Genomic DNA, 20,487 nt, shown 5'->3' on the forward strand with positions numbered 1-20,487 from the left:
CACAGCCTGCTTTGAGACAGAATTTTTGCGGCTGCTTTGAGACAGAATTTGCTCCTGGGGGTAACCTCTGGCAGCCTGCACTCACCCTCAAATCCTCCCCGGTATTTCCTATGGCATCGGCAATACATAGGCTAGGGGCAGGTTTGGGTTTTTTAGCACACACCTGGCTATAGCAATGAGTGGATTTCAAACTGGCACTACACTATCTGAAATAATTCTTTTTCAGCTACTAGAAAAAAAAATCAAGTCAATTTTCGATAGAAATAAAGGTTTTAGTGAAAACCTTTTCATATAGTGTTGAAATACTACTAAATTTAACACACAGTGTGTGCTCCTCTTGACTTCAATGTTTAATATGGCCTAACTGCAAATTTTGGCAATTCTGTGAGATAGTATAGAGAGGAAAAATAAATTGTCTTGTTGAAAGTAACATTTCTACATCCTACTTCTGATGAAGGTAGATGCAAGAGATGTGTTGGATCCTGACGATGTTACTGAGCTGACTCCATTTGGGTTGTTCTCCTGCATTACGAGACTGAAAGGCAAGATCTGAAAATTCTGCTGACAGCTTCTCGTAACACAGATTTATGTTTTCTACTTATTCTGTAATTTGATCACAATTGCGGAAAAAAAGGAAAACAACTGTGTTTATTTACAAAACAAATTCATGAGTTACAATCAGACATGGCAGTACCTCAGAAGACACGCAGAGATTTCCCTATACTCACCATCACAATGAACAAAACGCCCCAGTCCTCTCTCAAAAACAACCTTCAAGCTTTGGAGTCTATCCTAAAGATAACTAAATCTGGTTGGTTTACTTGGAAAAAAAATAAAGTTGACCAGAAAAGGAGCAAGCCTCAGAGCTCGGGATCATGCTTTCTTCCCACGTCTCTTCTCTATCACAGAATCACACAATGGTAGGGACTGGAAGGGACCTTGAAAGATCATCTGGTCCGATCCCCCTGCTGGAGCAGGAACACCTAGATAAGGTCACACAGGAACATGACCAGGAGGCACTATCATGCTCCCAGCCAGCACGGAGAAGCTGCCAGCCCCCCAAAAACCACCTCCTCGGGACGTGCCGTGTTACGTACCGCCGCCGTTCAGCCCGCGTAACCGAAGTTGGCATCTCCTGGAAAACAACCACCTACGTTTCCATCCTCCCGTTTATAATACACACTTGGCAATGGGACTTTCAGTAAATTCTGCCTTAACATCACAAATATTTTGACACCAAGGGTTGCAAAGATGAACAGATTTAACGTCAGCGCAGACCGGTACGAAAACAATATACCCTGAGGTTATCGAATTTACTTGAATTATCTGTCTGCTTCTCAAGGAGGAAATTTCTCCCTGTGAATAGCCAGTTCATGTTCCAGCCAAAGGGAAGGGTAATACAGCTGTGTCATTTGATTAAAGAAAATCTCCAGGAAGTAAATATTTGCTCTCTGTTGAGTACCTGGCAGGTTTGCAGCTAAAAGGGGAATTAAAGTGGGAGTGAGCTACGTAGAAGGTATAACCAGGAATGGAACAATTACTTACATAGTGAATTATTACTACAATACGGCATAAGGCACAGAATGACATAGAATATAGCGTTCCCAAAAGCAAGGGCAAAAGAAGAGGATCCCTAAAGGCTTTATAATCTAAGAATAAAGGAAAATAAAGCCCCAAAGCGTTTCTCATGCTGCAGGTATGAAATAAACATAGAACAGCAAGGGCCAAGTGGTATCTCAAAAATCTCTCGTGGGAAGAGGCAGCTCTCCTGTAAAATAAAAGCCCTACTGAAAATAAAATACTGGACTGGAAGACAACATGCCACATCCAGTATCTAAGTCCATACAGCAGATGAAGGGAAATAGAGGGCTACAAAAAAATATATATATATGCGTATATTTGTGCATGAGATGCATTGAAAACCAAAATGGGTGTTTGGGTAACAAAACACCAATTCAACGGATGCAGATTGGCCATCTCCTGAAATGTTTAAATAGGAGTTTATCATTCTTGTATGAGACAGAAGCATTACGTTTTAATTGCAAGCCTTTATAGCCATGTAACAAAATACTTCTAATAACTGAAAGCACAAATGTGATGATTAAAATATAGTCAATCTTACTAAGTCGTGCTCTAGTCAAATGCAGGGAAGTAATTCTTTTGCTAAATTATTTACTAAAGACATTTGCAAGAGGCGATGTGCCTGTAATCGCCACTTCAATCTTCGTTTCCTTCCTCGGCTTAACCAAGGGAAGATCAAGAAGCTGAGCTGACAGCGCACACAAAAGGAAGAAAACAGTGTTTGCAAAACAAATACTGCATTTCTGCCTTCCCAAGTCTTACTGATGATTAGCGCTGTGTCATTTGAAGAAATACAATTCAACAGATCTTTCAACACATTTCTTATTAGCTTCTGCTGTAAGAAGCGGAATATGCTCTGTAACAAAGGGGTTTTGGTGCAGAACTACTTGTGCTGATGCAATGCAAAACCTAGGTGAAAAATCAAAATGCAAATAATCTGTCAAAAGATACAAAGAAATATTTTAATACATATGTAAAACATTCAAAGCCTGGATCTTTCCAGGCCAGAATGCCAGTTTTTCCCAGACCAGAGAGCATGAGAAGCATGCAAGGCACAAAAATATTATTTCCATTTGCAACGTCGGCACGCAGTAAGACTGAGGAACACTGAGTGATACTTAAATGGTAGAGTTAAACTGGAAGCAGCACCAGGACATACAGATGTCAGTACTTTTTCCTAGAAAGGAATAAGAATTGGAGAGAATTCCACATTACACACCTTACCCAAACCACCAGATGTCTACCTGTTTCACCTGATGATGTCTTTAATGCTACTTGTACTAGTTACAGTTTTCTTTCTTCTAATGGCCTACATGGTTCATCAATTAAAAGAAAAAAAATCAAGAAACGGTACAAAAAGGATTTCAAGAAAAGTAGCACTTGGCATCAGAGAGAAAATTTACTGTACTAAATGAAAAAGATGAAGGTCAGAAAATTAAAAAAAGAATAGAAACAGATGGGAGAAACAGCATCAACAGAATGTGAATAACTTAGGTATTTTAAAATACTTATTAGAAATTAAAAAATAAATATTGAATATGCATGTGATTAAATTATAAAAAAATGGAGGTTTTCCATGTTATATACAAAAATAAAATACAGTCACTGCGGTTTGTACATATTCCAAACTTCTGACTAATTTGACACAACATGTCTTTATGTGAAAAAAAAAAAATAAGTCCAATGATGAAAAGACAATCCTGGTTTCTTTGCCAGATGGAAGAGTTCTACAGGTGCAGAGTGGTTTTGCCGTGAATTTTTGTTTCTCGCATCTGCAAGAGGTAGGAGAAGCAAAACCCGGTGTGAGTCGTGAGGCTCCCCAACCATCACGTCCCCACCAGAGCTGCCCAACTGGGAGCACCGAGCTCAGCGACGAGACCAGACTTGAGTTGGCTTTGCCGAGAGTACAGAAACCAAATGCTTGGCCATCAAATCATGGAAGACCCGTAAACCCTTCAGAGAGCAACCAGTGAATAATTTGGCCCATCTCTTTCCACATCTGTTCCGGGGGCTTTCCAAGCAGCGGCAGCCCTCTGAAAGCCGCTGGCCCTGCAGGGCATCCCAGCCTCACTCTGTGCCCAGCTCTCCAAATAAAAATGTGGCAAGGCAGCCTTTTCAAATGGTCCTTTCCATGAAAGCACAGTTACTCGGGTGCTTTGTGGGCCCTTTCCCACGAACAGGGTTGTTAGGCTTCTTTGCCACAGCACAAGCAGGTCTGGGGAGGGAGAGCTGGTTGTTCTTCCAGACACCCCTTCATTTTCCTTTGTTTCTTTATTTTCCCCCCTGTATTTCAGTACTGACCAAGCAGCTGGAATCATCTTTCTTTCTGTTGCGAGAACAAAAGAAAGACTGGAAATTGGCGCTTTAGGTACTGTCTGATGCAAGTGGAATAAACAAAATCCATTTAGTTTTTCTTTGTTGAGTTCAGCAACTGCAAGAAACCAGATGACCTTCAGGACGAATCCCAAGGTGTACTTACAAATAACAAGTTTCTGCAGATTTTTGTTTCACTTGTGCAGTTGCCACCCTCTCTGTACTATCTGTCTGTAACACGAAGGCTTTCTTCTGACCAGCTGAGTCTAACACAGGGGACAGACTGTTCTTTTTGAGGGGTGATGACAAACAATTTGGACATCCTGGCAAATGAGATAAATGTCCTGGCACTCCTGCTTTATTTGATGTAGGGGAAAATACAGTAAAAACAAATTATTGCTGCTATTCCTCTTTTATCCTCTTTTATTTTAATTTTCTTGGTAAGAAGGAATTCCCTTAAAAGTTGATGCTATCCTATTTTATTCATTTAATATGAAAAACAGCTAATTTATATGCTACAGCCACTATAACCATGCACAAAGACATTAACTGTATTTGCAAATAAATTCATTATCATTACTCCTGAGTCCTGGTGTTGGTCCTGTTTAGAGTGAGGTAACATTAGTAGGTAGTTCATCCCAAACCAGCTTTACACCATTTTTACATTTTTATACTAGTTTTACCTAAGTTTTACAGAATGTTTTTGTACCGGTGACAGTACAGTTACAAGATTTACAACTGTACAACCATAAGTAACTCAGTATTGTCTTAAAAGAATACATGTTGTCTATAAAATAATAAAATATATTTGAAAAGTCACATTACTAATTCAGTGATTTCTTGCAGCGAATGTATGCAAAACTCAACCATTAGATTGCTAGAAGAGAAAAAAATTACCAGTGAACTAAAGACTTGCATGCAGTTGGAAAGGCAGCGAAGCTGAGTAGGCTCCATCTGAGATGCATCATTTTTACATTTCCCAAATACTTCATGTCTCATATGCACACAAATGGGGTGATTCCATTTCTGAGCCTGAGCTCATCCAATCAAAATGTGTGTTTGCAGGTTTTTGGAAGACTGACACACACGTAAATATATACATACAAAACACACTATTTCTACATTTAAGACACCTGAAGCTCCCACATATAGCGGAAGGCACTTTTATTGCAACGGATGCCAAAATTAACTTGGAAGCCCTCGTTTATTGCTGGAAAATCAACCAGATGAGCAATAGGACATCTTAAAACATTTCCAAGCAACCTATTGTTATCCTTTTATTCCAGTAACATTGTGAAGCCGCCAGATGAAATCACGGCCCCATGGTGTGAGCTCCGCACGAGGACTCGAGATGAGGCAGATAAGGCAGATGGAGGAGGCCCGGGTGGCTGACGGGACTTTGCTGACCTCACCGAATTCATCACCAGCCAGCTGTGCAATACGAAGTCAGGCAGTTTCCTACGCCAGCCTGGTTAGGAACTTGAGCCCTTGGCTGGTACCCACGGATGGCCCTACCTGGCATCCCCTGGGAGCACAGAATTCCTCCTCCTTCACTGCTGCTTCCACAAATATAAACAGCGTGAAGAAAAAATTAATCTCAGTAAAAGGCAAGAGGTTCCCTTTACGTAAAATGAAAGGACCCAACCATCCAACATGCTTTTAGAAACCAATAACAAGACTATTTTTCTTTTTTTTTTTTTCTTTGTGCCTTTCCCCACTCATCTGTAAACCAAATAGCAATACCATTTCTCTTGCATTTCTTACCCATAGCCCTTTAATCACCTCTGGCACCACTTGCACAATAATCGACAGAGGCCATTGCAATGTCATTGTCAACCACACCAGGTGGAGACAAAACAGTGCAATGAAAAACTTCAAAGTTCTCCCACTTCAGGCAGTTTTGGTTTATTTTCCTGAGAGTTAGTTCTAGATAGCCCTTTTACAAACCACAGCAACCTCGGTGCTGGTTCTGGCACTGATGTTCCCAATGCCAGCTTGAGAAGGGGAGGCTATGGAAGAGCAATTGCGCAAGAAGCCCGTTGAGCTGGGTTGCAAGGGATGAGCACCTCAGGTACGTGACCAAAAACCACTGCAGAAATTCAGCCTCGCTCCTGCAGTTGGCAAACAGAAAGTGTAATACGCTGCCCTCTGTTAGTTTCTAGGCCTGTGTATATCTGGGGAGGGAGAAAGTGCAAAATTAAGTTGCTAAAATATAATTTACATCGGTAAAAAAGAGAAACAGGAGAAGTAATGCCCTTTGTTTTACTAAACACGAATTTATCAGGAGCCTGACCAAAGCAAACAGAAACGGATGGCAGCACGTAACGATGCACATTAAAGATTTAGGAAGCGTCTTTTATGCACAAACTCCATCAAAACCCGACCCCAAGATGTCAGTGCCACTGCCTACTTAGCGCCGTAACAACAAAGAGCAGCGGAGCTACGCCTCAGAAGCCCAAAGCTTCTGGTTCCCCTTTGGTAATTTGTGAGAGCACACTTCAGCTGATGGAAACCGATAATGGCTCTGCCGAGCTGCATTAGGAAGCCCTAAGTACATCAGCCCCTCCTATAGCTGAGGAGAAAACAAGAACACATTACGCTTCCAGCTCCAAATGAAGAAAATCTTCCTGACTTCAAGTATGGTAAAAAATATCGCCACGTACCGTCATTTTTTTTTCCTTGCCTTCAATTAATTTTCTTTCTGTCATATCCAGATAAATGCTGGCAATCTTTGCTGCTCAAGTCTATAAGCTGTTTTTCACTTCTGGTATTACAAAGTCTATATAATGTGTGAGAAAGAATATGATTTAAGGGTGGTGTAATACTTTAAAAATGTATTAATATATAATAACTTCTCCTATTTAATCCAAGACATTTTTTAAATTAAAGATACATCAAATAAAAATCTCCGGGACTCTTGTCCAAAACGACTCAAGCCACACAATAAATCCATTCTAAACCTATCTTTGTTGTTGACAGACTGATGAAATGACTCTGTCACATGCATATAGAGTTGTACATTTCAGCCTTTCAAGGAACAAACATGTTGAAAATGAACTTCCTACGTAATTTTGAGAAACTGCAGCTCTGCACATCTAAATGGCAAATATAACTAAATACATGAAAATTAAGCTTATTAAGTATCAAGTGATTAAGTGCAGAAATTAAAGTTGTGAAAGCATCTAAGGGGAAGATAAATTATTTGTTAAAAGCCCAACGGCATAACTGCATACTCCAAAACGTTTTGCACTTGTGCTTCTTGTCCTGCATTGAACACTTTTCTCCTGGGAATCCTCGCTCCCTACAGGTGTCTGACACCTACACTCCCTAAAAACAAAGGAACTGCTGGCCTGGCTCAGACCAAAGATGCTGCTGGCTCACCATCCTGTCTTTGGCCATGGTCAGAAAGCTCTGAGCATCCACAATGCTTTTCTAATCATGCAGTAATTCGCTGCTTGGGGCTGTCCGAAGCAGAGCCAGCGGGGTTTACTGATGGCAGCGGAGATCATTTCTGCTCATCCAGCTCGTGCAAGAGCAGCCCGGAGCTCCATGTCCCCTCCGAGTTGGATCTGCCTTGACTTCAAGCCCTGCCGTAGATCTTCAGTCATCATTTACACTCTGTTTTCTGAGGCAAAAGAAGAAAGGGGAGGAAACCAAGCTCTCCTATTACCAAATAATACTGCAAAAGCACCAGGAGGAACAGCAGGATGCATTTACTGCAGTTAGACCCTAAAAAGTTAGCCAGATTCTTCAAGCAGCGCATTTTTTAAGGGCACTATTTCAGTGAGGATAAATTATCTTGGACTAGCAAGAAGTGGTTAGTGCTGAAAATATGTATAGTTAGGCCAGAAATTTAGAAAAATAAAAAGTTTAAGCTTTATCTGGGAATCTGGAGGACAGACTGGGAGGTGCTTTAATTGCACAGATGGAGCACATCTGAGGCCAAGAAATCAAGTTACAACTCATTTTAAAAGTTGAATTATTTGCCTCTTACAAGCCTTCCACAAGAGTCTGTATTTTTTTTTTCTTTTTATTATTACCCATATGAACAAGAGGTTAAATAATGGCAAAATTAATTGAGCTTAAAACAATTTTCTGGAGCAGAACTGTAAGCAGATAAAAATCATATAACCCAAAAGGCTGACTTTAATTTTCTGCTCTTGAGCTTAAAACAGGGAAAGAACCACAGCACAAGACAACAATCTCTCTACCTGGCAGTAACACGCCTATAAAAACAAAAACTGCTCCCTTCCAACATTTTCTGGCTCTGTCACAGTACGCAAAGAGAAGGAAGGTCTGCCTGAAGATGTCTGTGTAGATTGCATGGCTTCTTATTTGACTTACTGAGTATTCAAAAAGATTTAACACGTCACAACAGCTGGAGGTAAGGATGGTTGAAAGGTGGTTTTTAACCCTGAGAGAGGTTTTTGTTCATTTTGACCTGAGCCCATTCATCTTGTAGGGCCTCGCCTCCTCGCCCTGCAACCCCAGAGCCAGGAGGGCATTAGGGGAAGACTGCCCACCTCCGAGAAGGATCAGCGCAGGATGGAAAAACCCTAAAAATGCAATGTTCGTGTGACAGGTGGTTTCACAGCAAGACTTTTAAAATCCAAGTTGGTTCAAAGAAAATGTTTCAGAGGTTGAAGTTCTGAGATGATGCAGTCCATCACCTACAGATGCAGTCCCAGCACCTACACATCTGGCGTTTGAGGACACATCCCTGGGGATTCCTTTTAGTGCCATGTACCTGATATCCAAGAGCTCGTCCAGTCCCTATTTTAGTCCATCGGCTGGGCATGATCCGCCTTTTCAACCTCCCACAGCAGGGAGATCTGGAGGTCTACCACATGCTGCATAACTCATTTATTTCATCTGTTTTAAGCTGATCTCCCACCAGATCCATTAAATTGCCCCCTGCTTTTAACGCCGAAGGATTTGATGGAGCAAGAGCCCTGCCCAGCGGTGTATTCACTGAGGCTTGTAAAGGGTCTCCATAAAAATGGCAGATTAAAAGTCAGCATTTGGGGCTGAGAAATTAAGGCTTTTAAGAGGGGCTGCTGCACACGTGGGACTCGCAAAGCCACACACCCCAAACTCGGCACGGCTTTTATTAAGCAGAAAGGATCCATCCCCGGAGAACCTCTCCGTATTTTTTCCAAGTAAAACTTTGCCCTTCGATTCAACGACAATTCAAAATAACAACACATTTTTCCTAGCCAAGTGTGGGAAGCGTGTCTGCGTGCATCGCTTTCCCCCAAGTATTTGCTGGTACACTACTCCTCGAAATGCTCTTTATAGGGAACACAGCTCAGATATTTTCATACCCGCTAGCGATGGATAACTGTGGAAATGCACATAAATTTAACAAGAGTACAGCACAGTTTGCTATTTTTAAAGTTGGAATATTTTATGCTGGGGTCTTTTACCACATTAAAACACAATGAAAGCTCAGCAGCTAATTATCTGAGAGGTAACAAAACTTTTAAACTACACACAGATGTTGAGCCGTACTAAAAGGACAATTATTTTGCCAAAATCACTGCCAAATTAAAGTTCCTATTTGGAAACTTTCACACACTTGTGTTTGGTGCAGCTGCAGCTGTTTAATTGCACATAAATTTTGTTTGCCCCTTTCCGATTGTTATTCAAATGACATTAAAGTGCAATTACAGCAGAGCGACAATAACTAGTCCGTTAAAAGTTCAAGTTGTAGAAGATCTGTTTTAATTTAAATTCAATAAAGTATTAGAATGGTAAAATAAATGCATCTCTGTGTGTGCACATAAACACTCTTTTTCTTTACACACACGTCTGTGGGGATGCAGTACACACATCTACCCTACGGGCATCAGGTGTGATTTTCAGCCACGGTCACTAATTGTGAGCACAGAGGCTGGTGCTCATCTACAGATGGGCTCGCCGTGTTAGGCTATCTGCAGAGAGAAATGGGCATTTTGGGGGAGAAACTCACTTGATGAGAGACCTCCAGGCTGAACGAGATGAAGGGCCACTTCCACTTCACTCCAATTCCACTGACATTTGCAAAGAGCACATCAAATATACCCCTTGTAGGCACCAAGAGGTGGCCAGATCCCTCCAAAGAAAGGGCAAGCCTAAGTCTGCAAGGGTCTGATCTCAGCAGTTGTGTCCCTGATGAAGATGCTCAGCTCACAAACCTGACGACCCGGCGTTTCATCTAGCTGATTTTCCAAACCTTCAGATGACAAATCTACAGACTTCCTAACTGTAGTTTGTGTTGTGCACCCAGACACTCCTAATGGAGTTGATGACCTCTTATACAAAAAGCCCTCCTAAATTCCATCCTTGGCTGTAACTCTAGAGTATATGTATCAGCACAGCTGAACCAGAAGCACCAGGAACATTGGTAGGTGTAGGATTGATCACGCTCTAAAGTGTTCTCCTTGTCAAACCCAGCAGATAGACGGGCACTACGTACCATAAACCTAATGGATTTTCAGCTATGCGCTGACATCGCTACAAAAAATTTCTAACCCTGAGATAGCAATGCATTCATTTTCACTGTACAAATGTTTGTTGTGTATTGTCCTCCAGCCTTAATGATTGGAAACGAAGTACTCATTTATCGCAACAATGGTTCATGTCTTCATGACAATGTTGTTTTAAAGACATGACAATGTTGTTCTATTACATAAAAAAATAAAATCAAGATAAATACGTATATACAGTCTGCTTAGGGGACAAACTATGCTTTTTGAGGGATAACAGTTTTACACCATTTATATTAAAACAAGAAGAAGACATAACTATGTATTTCTCTGCACCACCATCTTAAACTGAAAATCATTATTTAAGGTACCAAAAGGTAATTATTTAAATATCTGACAAATACAAACTTCCTATAAGTATTTTAATCAATGAAAACATCAACTGCTTTTTTAACTAGAAAAAACAACCCTAACATTTGTTTTTAAGTAATATCTGAATTGGAAAAAAATAGCTTTTTTTTTTTTTTGTATTAAGAAACTTACACTTTCCTATAAAGAAAAAAGTCTAACTTTTCACTAAGTCATACTCAACCACCTCTTCTTCCAATCTTCCACCTCTCACGTCCTTCCTGCCCAAAAACAAAATTGACAACCAAATTAAAAAAAAAAAAAAAAAAAGATGAAGGAAGGGCAATTTATAAACTACATCATTAAAATGACTATTAATCACATACATATGGCTGAAAGCTCCACATTTAGGTATACCAAACTGAACACCTCCATCTCAAACTTCTTAAATCATTGTCTCCACTACTTATGTTGAACCCTATATTGAGAGATTTCTTTTTTCTTCTTCTGGCTTCGTGGAAATCAGTCCCTCAGCAGCACCCTTACAAGCTCCACTCCCTGTGCTCTTGTCGACTTTCCCAGCTCACGTTGAGTTGAATTATTGTTATGAAGTTGAAACCATTTTTTCAGACAGCATAAATTAGGCAGCATTCCAGTCCCTGAACTATACGCTGAAGCCTGCAGATACCAAATCATTAAAATTCTGAAGACTCAGTAAAAACAGAATTGTAAGATTTATCAGCTGAAAATTGGCCCATCTAGCCCACATCCTGGCTCTGGAAGCTGTCCGAGCACCTGATGTCTGAAAAGCAAGTTTTTGCAAGTCAGGACAAAATATATTTATTTCTGCCTCACATTGTCAACCCTCCTCATACCAGGAAACCTGAGGGGTTTAGCTAAAATTTGCATGCACTGCTGAATTATTCAGTTATTTAGTGGACATCCCTGACGTGGTTACACTTTCAGTCCAGTCCCTTCCAAGACTTTGCATCACAGCTTTTAACGGTAGGAGCAAGTAGTAACCAGCTCAAAATTTTCTGTCCCTTAGTAAATATGCATTTATACCAACCCACATTTGGATCTTTTTTTTTTCAGCCACTACAGAATCTACCGTGACCAGGGCCGCTGATGGTATTTGGTGCTGTGCTGCTGACAGATGAATTGGCAGATACCTGCATTTTAGAGTTGTCCTTTAGGAGAAACGACAGGAAACTCTGCTTCCTACAGGTAGAGCAGATATGGGAACAGGCATTCAGAAGATCAAGTATCGCTTTTAAGTCCCGTGTTTCATTTAAAAACAACTACAACCACCACCATCCCCATGTCTTAGAATACTACTTGATCATGCACCAGCTGGTATTTTCCCCAGGCAAACAATAAAGGCTGTAAAGGGGACGGACATTACATCCCAAAAGCACTTCTTGCACATTTAGGAAGCTAAAAATGATCTAATTTCTTCTTGTGTATGAGTGCTGAATGTGGATTTGGAAGGGCAGAAGAAAAATATTCAGCAACAGGAGAGAATATCCCATTTCTATCAGCTCTAGGAATCTTGTCTGTGGCCCTGAGATGATGCTAGATGAAGAACTGGTAAACACAAGGGAAAATTTTCTTTTCTTGTGCAAATCTGCCTTTCTGGTTATTCTCTAAATAAAGAATTGACCCAACATCTAAATCTAAATTGCTCTCTCTTTTGAGATTCCAGAAATGGGGAAGATGCACCAGAAGGGATTTTTCTTTTTTCAATTTTTGTTTTGTTGTTGTTGTTAGCATGTTGTTTGTGTTGTTGGGTGTGTGTTTTGAAGTGCCAGCCCTAAACAAGTCGCATCTCTTGTTTCAAGCACATCCCTCAAAGAACAAAGCAAGCATCTTTTTTTTTTTTTTTAATATATTATTATGACCCAGAAGATTCTTTCGTGATTACCAAATTAAACAGATCTTCGTCTGCTGTTTCCTGCCTCCACTTCAGAGCTTGAGGAGCTAATTGTATTGCTTCCTTTCCCTTGTAAATCAAAAATGTCATATTTTAACATCTTTACAAGCAAATACATCTTTGCATTTAGCAGCATTGGTCTAGGAAAATGAATCTTATTTTACTAATGAAGCGTGGTAATTAAAAACTTTGACTCATGAGCTAGCTTCAAAGTCTGTCCATGAAGATAAAAGTAGGAAAAAGACTGTGCAATACGTGAAAGCCTGATTTCTTGAGAACCTTGACCTTGTTCACCAAGAGCTACAGCAGCTCTGGAAAGAGCAGTGGTCATCGGGTACTGACAGAGGAATGCACCCAGCTAGAGAGAGGAAGAGAAATTATGGGCTGTTGGTACCACAGATGAGATCCTACATCTCCACAAGGAAGCAGGAGAAAAAGCCTGAAACTCCTTTCCATGAGCACCAAAATGTGTGCTGAAACCTTGGCTGCAGAGATGCTCCTTTCCTCTTCCCACCAGTGCCACCAGGTTAAAATAAATAAATGAAATGTTTTGAAGCACTTGAGAAATAAGAGTGGAAGAACTTCCTTTGCTAGGAAGGAGGAAGAAATGCTGAAGTTTTACAACTGTTACAGGATCAGAAAAATGAGGACCTGTCTCTCTCCACCAGAACTAATTTTCTCCTCACTTTCCTCGTTTTTCCAGGGCTATCACAGAGGTGACTTCTAAATGGCAACGTCCCCTACATAATGACCTAGTAAATATCTCATATACCCAAGCATTACAGGGAAAACAAGGAAAATAATATGGAGCCAGAAATTATGGAAAAAAGTACTTTGATGAATCTCTTTGATGAATACTTTGATAGGCATCTCTCAGAAATTACTCACAACATTTATGTGCAAAAACTGCGGAGTTTCAGAAGTTTGCATGCAGCAAGCTCTTATGTTACATCCATCCCCCAGAAGAGCTATGTGAAGGATGGATGCTTTGGCCTTAGATTCAGGGCGTCTGAAGGATGGGAGATTAAAGGAGACTCAAAATACAGCAGGGGTTACAGAGGTTATGGACGGTGAAAATAACACCAACATCCAGCAGAAGAGCACATCCCACATGAGGGCTCAGTTGCACAGAGCAGCTTTCAGCTGCAGCATGCAAGCACACCACCCCCTAGGAACAGCAAGTTCATTTTACAGAGAGCATTTATTTTACAATTAAATAAATGAGTTTGGGGAAATGCTGAAAAGCAAACAGAACGGCCATTCAAAAACTTTTCGATCAATGAACCATTCTTCATACGTCTGTTGCCTTCCACTGAAAAATTCTCCTGAAATTAAAGCCTGAGCAACTGAGGCAGGTTTGGATAACTGATGGCTCAGACCCCCAGGATTTCTTCAGAAAACCTCACCCCAACACCAAAAAAAACACAACTGAGCCTTTGTGTGCCTCGTGACATATAAAAAACACACTTTCTGCTACAACAGGCTCGGCTAACATTTGCATTTGTTTCCAGTCCATTTTATCATGCTCTTTGCCACACTATTTGAAGGAGAACGATACATAACATTTTTCACAAACTGTCATACCCTCGCAGATCAGTGGGTTAATGTATCCACCTTTCACCTTTGGAAACCTCAGTTCAACAGCCTGAATTACTTTGGTAATAAACGCAGCATTGTCTTCCTTCGGTACAGACCTGTGTTTGAAGAACTGTAACAAAATATTTTTATAACCTTGTGGAAAAGATAAGAAGTTGGCAATTCTCTTTTATGCCACAGATTTCCCCTGTAATCTCAGGAAAGCTAATTAAACCCAGCCTTTGAAAATAAGTATCTAACGCTCCCTGGTTTTACTAAAGACTGGTTTAAATAAAATGAGTTTCTTTAGTAAACTAATATATGATATTAAATACATACAAATTATTTCCATAAATAGGCTCTCAGGAGGTAAAATATAGGCCAATAATAATGAAATGTATATCTATCTAAGGTTAGAGCTTAAAAAAAAAAAAAAAAAAAAGGTTTCCTTCAGGAAAAGGGAGAAAAAAAATTGTGAAAAATCCTTTCTGCAAACTTTCAGCTACGAAACAGTTTTTAAATTCCAGTAATAAAGTTGTGAAAGATAGATGAGTTGCAGACGAGGTGGTAAGGAGCCCTGCAGCAGCTGTACCTGGTCATCATTCTGCTCATGGACATTTTATCACCGCGGGTTTTAATGTTACATTCACTATGCATACCGCAGAGCTCAGTGGTCAATGTAATCTTTATAACGAGTGTGTTTAAGGGATTTATAATGTCAAAACATCTATCCTTCCTGAAAAAAAGTGGATAGATTTTTAACTTAATATTGATGTTTTTAAGACCTTAGAGCCCTGGGCAGGATATAGGGTTCCTTAAAAGACAGGCAAAGGCTTCTAAAACCAAACACACCACAAACGCGCACACAAAGAGATAATTTCCTACTTTCATACGACTAAACAGCACGTTAATTCTTTTGCTATAAAGGAGATTATAAACAACAACAACAACAAAATTCTATCGATTTTAATGGTGCTGTCACTGTAGCAGAATAATACTTCCCCAGCATTGCTCTGCATTACTGCTTCACCCTCTGACGACAGATGAAAAGTACTGAATCTTAGCCAAAAGCTGAATACGCCATTATCTCTTTTTGCACAGCTGCATGGACATGCCCTAATACAGTGATGCTTTTTGCTATTTTGTTTAGAACTAAAAAAACACCATATAAATACATATCCTAAAGGCAAAGCCAACCTGAAACTTTGCTCAAAGAAGCATGAAAGTACAATTCCTTTGCAAAATGTATGACTACTTTATAATGTCACATTACCATACTTACAGTTAGCAATGGATGGCTGACCCCTGAAATGCTGTTTGTTTTTATTCTCCATTTGTGCCAGCCACTTCAGCGAATTCCAGAAATGGGATAAATACATGAAGGTTTATATTAACTCCATCCAAGTTACAATGTCATTCATATACTTCTTATACTTCACACTTCCTTCACATAAGCCCTTTTAAAAGGGGATCATGCTCTCCTTTAAGCCAGATGGGTGTCCAGACCCACTGTGTCCATCACAGCCATCACTCCCAGTCAGAAGCCTTACAATGTCAAGCCTAAAAGTAGTAATTGTCAGTTTGCATCAACTTATATTTTGTGCCAGTGAGTGCTGGCATTCAGATAAAATGACTCCTCTCACCACTTCTTCAGCTCTCCAATACTCCTATAGGCAGCAGTTTGCTATGCTACGCGCTGCCTCTGACCTTCTCAGGACACTCGTGTTCATGGTCTCCTCAATCATATTAACGCATCTTCTGTGCTCGATCCCAGTATGAAGCCTTCACTTGCAAATGATGACAAGAGTAACAGTCTCTCAGAAAAGACAGAAGGCTTATTCAGTACCATTACTATTTCCCTCTCTCTCGTGCAAGTTTCTTACACGGTGCATCATACTTGACCTTCTTCATGAATGTATTTCACTAGGGGCTAGTAGTTAACCTGCAATCATCCGATGCAAACAGCATTTTCTTCTTCCTTTGGCATTTCAAAAAACGGAATAATATTGACTTCAGAAGCTCATAGTTTAAAAAAAAATTATATATATCCATTTTATTAGTAGTCTCTTAGTGCATTATCCTTGCACTTCATGGCATGAAATTTCATACTGCTCATATTATAGCCATCTCCACAAACGTCCTCCTCCCAGCAGAGGACATATTGATAATTCTATATATTGATAATTCTGTCCTAATTCCCATTCTCAGCATATTTCATTAGAACAATCCTCCTGCATGATCACTAATAGAAATATTAAATACAATACCTCCCAAGACCAGTTCTAAGACCACACATCACAAACAATCCCCTCTCTGCCTGTCTTTTCTTTACATGAAGCCCTCCATCATATTCTCCATTCTGTAAGTAATTCTCATCTTCTCCAGTTTCACCAATTCCCTGAAGCGATGCTCATTACTGAGTACACGGCTGAGGTTACTAACTGGCTGAGTATAAGTATCAGTTACTTAGTTTTAGTAAACTTTCTTTTGAGAAAAGAAAGGGATAACCTGGGTATAACCAATTACATTTAATCTTTTACCCTTATCCAGAATTAAGGCAGTCCCACTTCTACTTTCCTAATTTTATTTCCGTAGCTGAATAACCTCTAGCTATAATTTAATTTTTCTTTGCAAGAGTAAGTCAGCTTGACTTCCAGTTATTCTCTCTCCATCACTCCACCTCTAAGACATAACTTCTTTTCTTGCTCATTGTTTCCTAACCAAAATACTTATGTTTTTCTTGGAGGCCACTGCTTATTCCTACTGTCCTTCTAGAGACTTCTTTCTACCTCTGTCAGGCCAGCACACCTCCAACTCCACTGTGGTATAGGATGCGAGACACGAACAACCTTTGTAACTCTGACCTCCAGATAATTCCAATGCTCCAAAATCAAGTCTTCCAACACCTGAGCCCAACTGGCATCGCTAAGTTACTTCCTTAAACTTTCAGAGATTTCCCATTTGAAACTGCTAGCCCATCCTCAGGACCAGCAACGGCAGAGCATCCATGCCTACATGCACAGCAAGAGCACAACACGGTGCAGACAGCCATCGGCATGGCCAGAAATCTCCCCTCCCTCAGTACGGGGGCCCATACCACCATTAAGCACTTTCAGCCTTCAGCTCGCAGCTGCTTGCCCCAATATTCTCCAAAAGACAACATATAGCAGATGAAGCCTCATGACCTGCTGCTCTCGCTGTGCAGCTGTGTTAGTAACCACCTTCTGCAGAAATAGAAGGCAGTGCATTTTTCACTCAGGGTTTGACACAGTCAGAAGTTAACACCTTTTTCAGCTGTTATTTCCTCACATCGGTTTTATTGCTGGTATCAGTATGAGGTCTACCAGCAACGATGACACAAACTGCCTTCTGCTCCCTGTAAAAAGTGACTAAATCAGTCTGCTTCATCTGTAAAAGCAGGTGTTCACAGTTACCTCTTTAGCTCACAGGGTACTGCTAAATGCCATACAAATATTACACAGTGATATCAGAAAGAAATGCAAGCATTGTGGGAGATCCTCATATGAATCATGGAATATCCTGAGTTGGAAGGAACCCACAAGTATCACTGAGTCCTGCTCCTGGCACCACACTGGACCACCCAACAATCAGCCCATATGTCTAAGAGCGTTGTCCAAATGTTTCTTCAACTCTGGCAGGCTCAGTGCTGTGACCACTTTCCTGAGAAAGTCCCCAACCACCTCTGGGTGCAGACCCTTTCCCTAACCCCCAGCCTGACCCTCCCCTGTCCCAGCTCCATGCCGTTCCCTCGGGTCCTGTCGCTGTCCCCAGAGAGCAGAGCTCAGCGCCTGCCCCTCCACTCCCCTCGTGAGGGAGCTGCAGGCCGCCATGAGGCCTCCCCTCAGCCTGTTCTGCTCTGGGCTGAACAAACCCAGGGACCTCAGCCACTCCTCACAAGTCTTGCCCTTTAGACACTTCACCATCTTTGTACACCTCCTTCGGACACTCTCTAAAGGTTTTATGTCCTTCTTATATTGCATTCCCCAAAACTGCACCCAGTGCTTGAGGTGAGGTTGCCCCAGCGCAGAGCAGAGCAGGACAGTCCCTTTCCTCGCCCAGCTAGCCATGCTGAGCCTGATGCACCACAGGGTACAGTTGGTCCTCCCAGCTGCCAGGGCACACTGCTGGCTTATATTCAGCTTGTTGTTGACCAAAACCTCAGATTCCTTTCTGCTGGGCTGCTCTGCAGCCTCTTGTCCCCCAGTCTGCATGTACAGCCAGGGTTGCCCCATCCCAGGTACAGAACTTCTTGAACTTCAAACAGTTGCTTATTGCCCAGCCCTCTAATTTGTCAAGATCTCTTTGCAAGGCCCCTCCTCCCTCAAGGAAGCCAACAGCTCCTCTTAAGTTAGTATACGTACTAATTAAGTTTGCAAATGAGATGAGCCCTGCATCCAGATCACTTACAAAACACTGAAGAGAACTGGCCCTAAAATGGAGCCCTGGGGAGCCCCACTAGTGACTGGCCACCAGCCTGATGTAACCCCATTTACTATAACTCTTCAAGCCTGACCTGTCAGCCATACACTCATCATATCATGTGTATGTCTAGCTCTATGCTGGACATTTTGTCAGGTAGGACAGAATAAGTAGTATGCAACCATTATTATACATTACAAAGGAGCAGCCACCGTGTCTCACTGAAGAGGATGCAACAAGATGTTTACTGGGAAGGTGGGATGCCCTCATCCTTATGCACCGGGATTTTGCACCTCTGTAGCACTGCTGCTGTCATAGGGGACTGCTGCTGCACTCTGCTAAGACAGCAAAACGTATTTTTCACAAAACCCAAGTGTAACTTGAGAAATTATTTTTTTTATTTTAGATAGGGAGGGAGACTGCTGCGTTGGTATCAAGTGATGCACACAACTCAATTCCATGCGAAAAGGAAACAAAATTCAAAGAGAAATTAGCAGAAATATAAATAGAAATAATAGCTCCTCCATGCTACCATTCCAAATCCCAAGGCACCGCTGGAAACAGCCTCATGACCATCAAGCAACAACAGCAGGGTATTTTTTTAAAGAGCCCACAGATCATGGTATTTCCCAGATCCGTTTCTGAAGGCAACAAGGAAGAAAGGAGGAAAAAAAAAAAAAAAAAAGTCTGGCTTTACCACGATTCATTCCTCATGTAGTGCAATAGTACCCATGAACAAGGATTTGGAGCTCAACTTAGGAGCTTGTGTGGACCCTACAGCTGCAAGTCTTCTTGCAGCACATATATATATAAATAAATAAAGTCTAAAGATGCTGTGCTGAATTCATCAATGGCAGCATCTGCAGGACACGATTCACACTCCAGATTATCTGAGAGCCAAACTCTTCTAGAAGAGAGAACTGAATCTGTTCTCTCCCAAGAGCACTTTTCTCTCCAGAAGTGGACTGGCAAGAAATCCAGTCTGTCTGTGTAAAGAACTGCAATCAGCCTGTTTTTTCAGGGTGAAGTGGCAGAAAGCTAGAGCAAATCAGGCACGCCACTACAAGGAGGAACGGGAGTTAGATTTGAGAGATGGAGAAACATATCAAATATCGAGCAAAAAAAGGCTGAAATCACATCCCCTCCCCAAGCTCAGCATGAGTGGCTTCTGTACACATTTATCCAACTATTTATCACGCTCTTTTGCTCCATCTGCTGGCTCTGCAACAGCAGTCAATGTATTCTACAGCGAACATAATCACAATAGTACTAAAAATGCAGATAAAAATAATAAAAATATTTATACATGTCTACCTCATGAACTTTTATCCATGTGTTGTCTCTGTATTTACAGATGGATATCTAGGTGTTGAGTCTTCTACTTAGTGAGTTTATTTTAGGTTTTTGGATCATTTCTCCCCTACATACAGTAAGCCTAAAAGCCTATTTTGTCACTTACAAGTTCAAGATACAGGTAAATCTTATTACAAGTATGAAGAGTTTTCAGAATTCAAATTACTTTTATTTCTTAATAGTATGATGAAATATGAGAAGCAGGAGTTCCTTACACCTTACAAATCTTACTAAATCTGTATACAAATAAATTATCCGTGTATAGACTTATGTGGATACAGGCCCTGAGTTAATAAATCAAACTCTATTAGGGAAAAGGATCTTTTTCAAAACATTTTTCTTACTCCCCAAAGGGAATTATATTTCATCACAGAGTCAAAAATTTGGACTGGATGGGATCCAAAGAGCACTGTAATCCACCCACCAGCTACAGCAACACCATAGGTACCCCTTCAAAAAACTTCTAGATGCTACCCA

At 40.9% G+C, this 20,487-nt stretch overlaps 1 protein-coding gene and 1 long non-coding RNA gene across 9 annotated transcripts in view; both read right to left on the reverse strand.

The window, feature by feature from the left end:
* CTBP1 (C-terminal binding protein 1) overlaps positions 1–20,487 on the reverse strand; it is a 228,920-nt gene that overhangs the window by 84,788 nt on the left and 123,645 nt on the right. The window lies entirely within an intron of this gene.
* On the reverse strand, positions 5,576–6,704 carry LOC311435841. Its single transcript, XR_014692437.1, has 2 exons — positions 6,558–6,704; positions 5,576–6,068 (listed from the first exon to the last, which is right to left on the reverse strand). It is a non-coding gene; the product is annotated as an uncharacterized lncRNA (long non-coding RNA).

Source organism: Aythya ferina (assembly GCF_964211825.1).
Source record: "Aythya ferina genome assembly, chromosome: 4".
Taxonomy (NCBI): domain Eukaryota; kingdom Metazoa; phylum Chordata; class Aves; order Anseriformes; family Anatidae; genus Aythya; species Aythya ferina.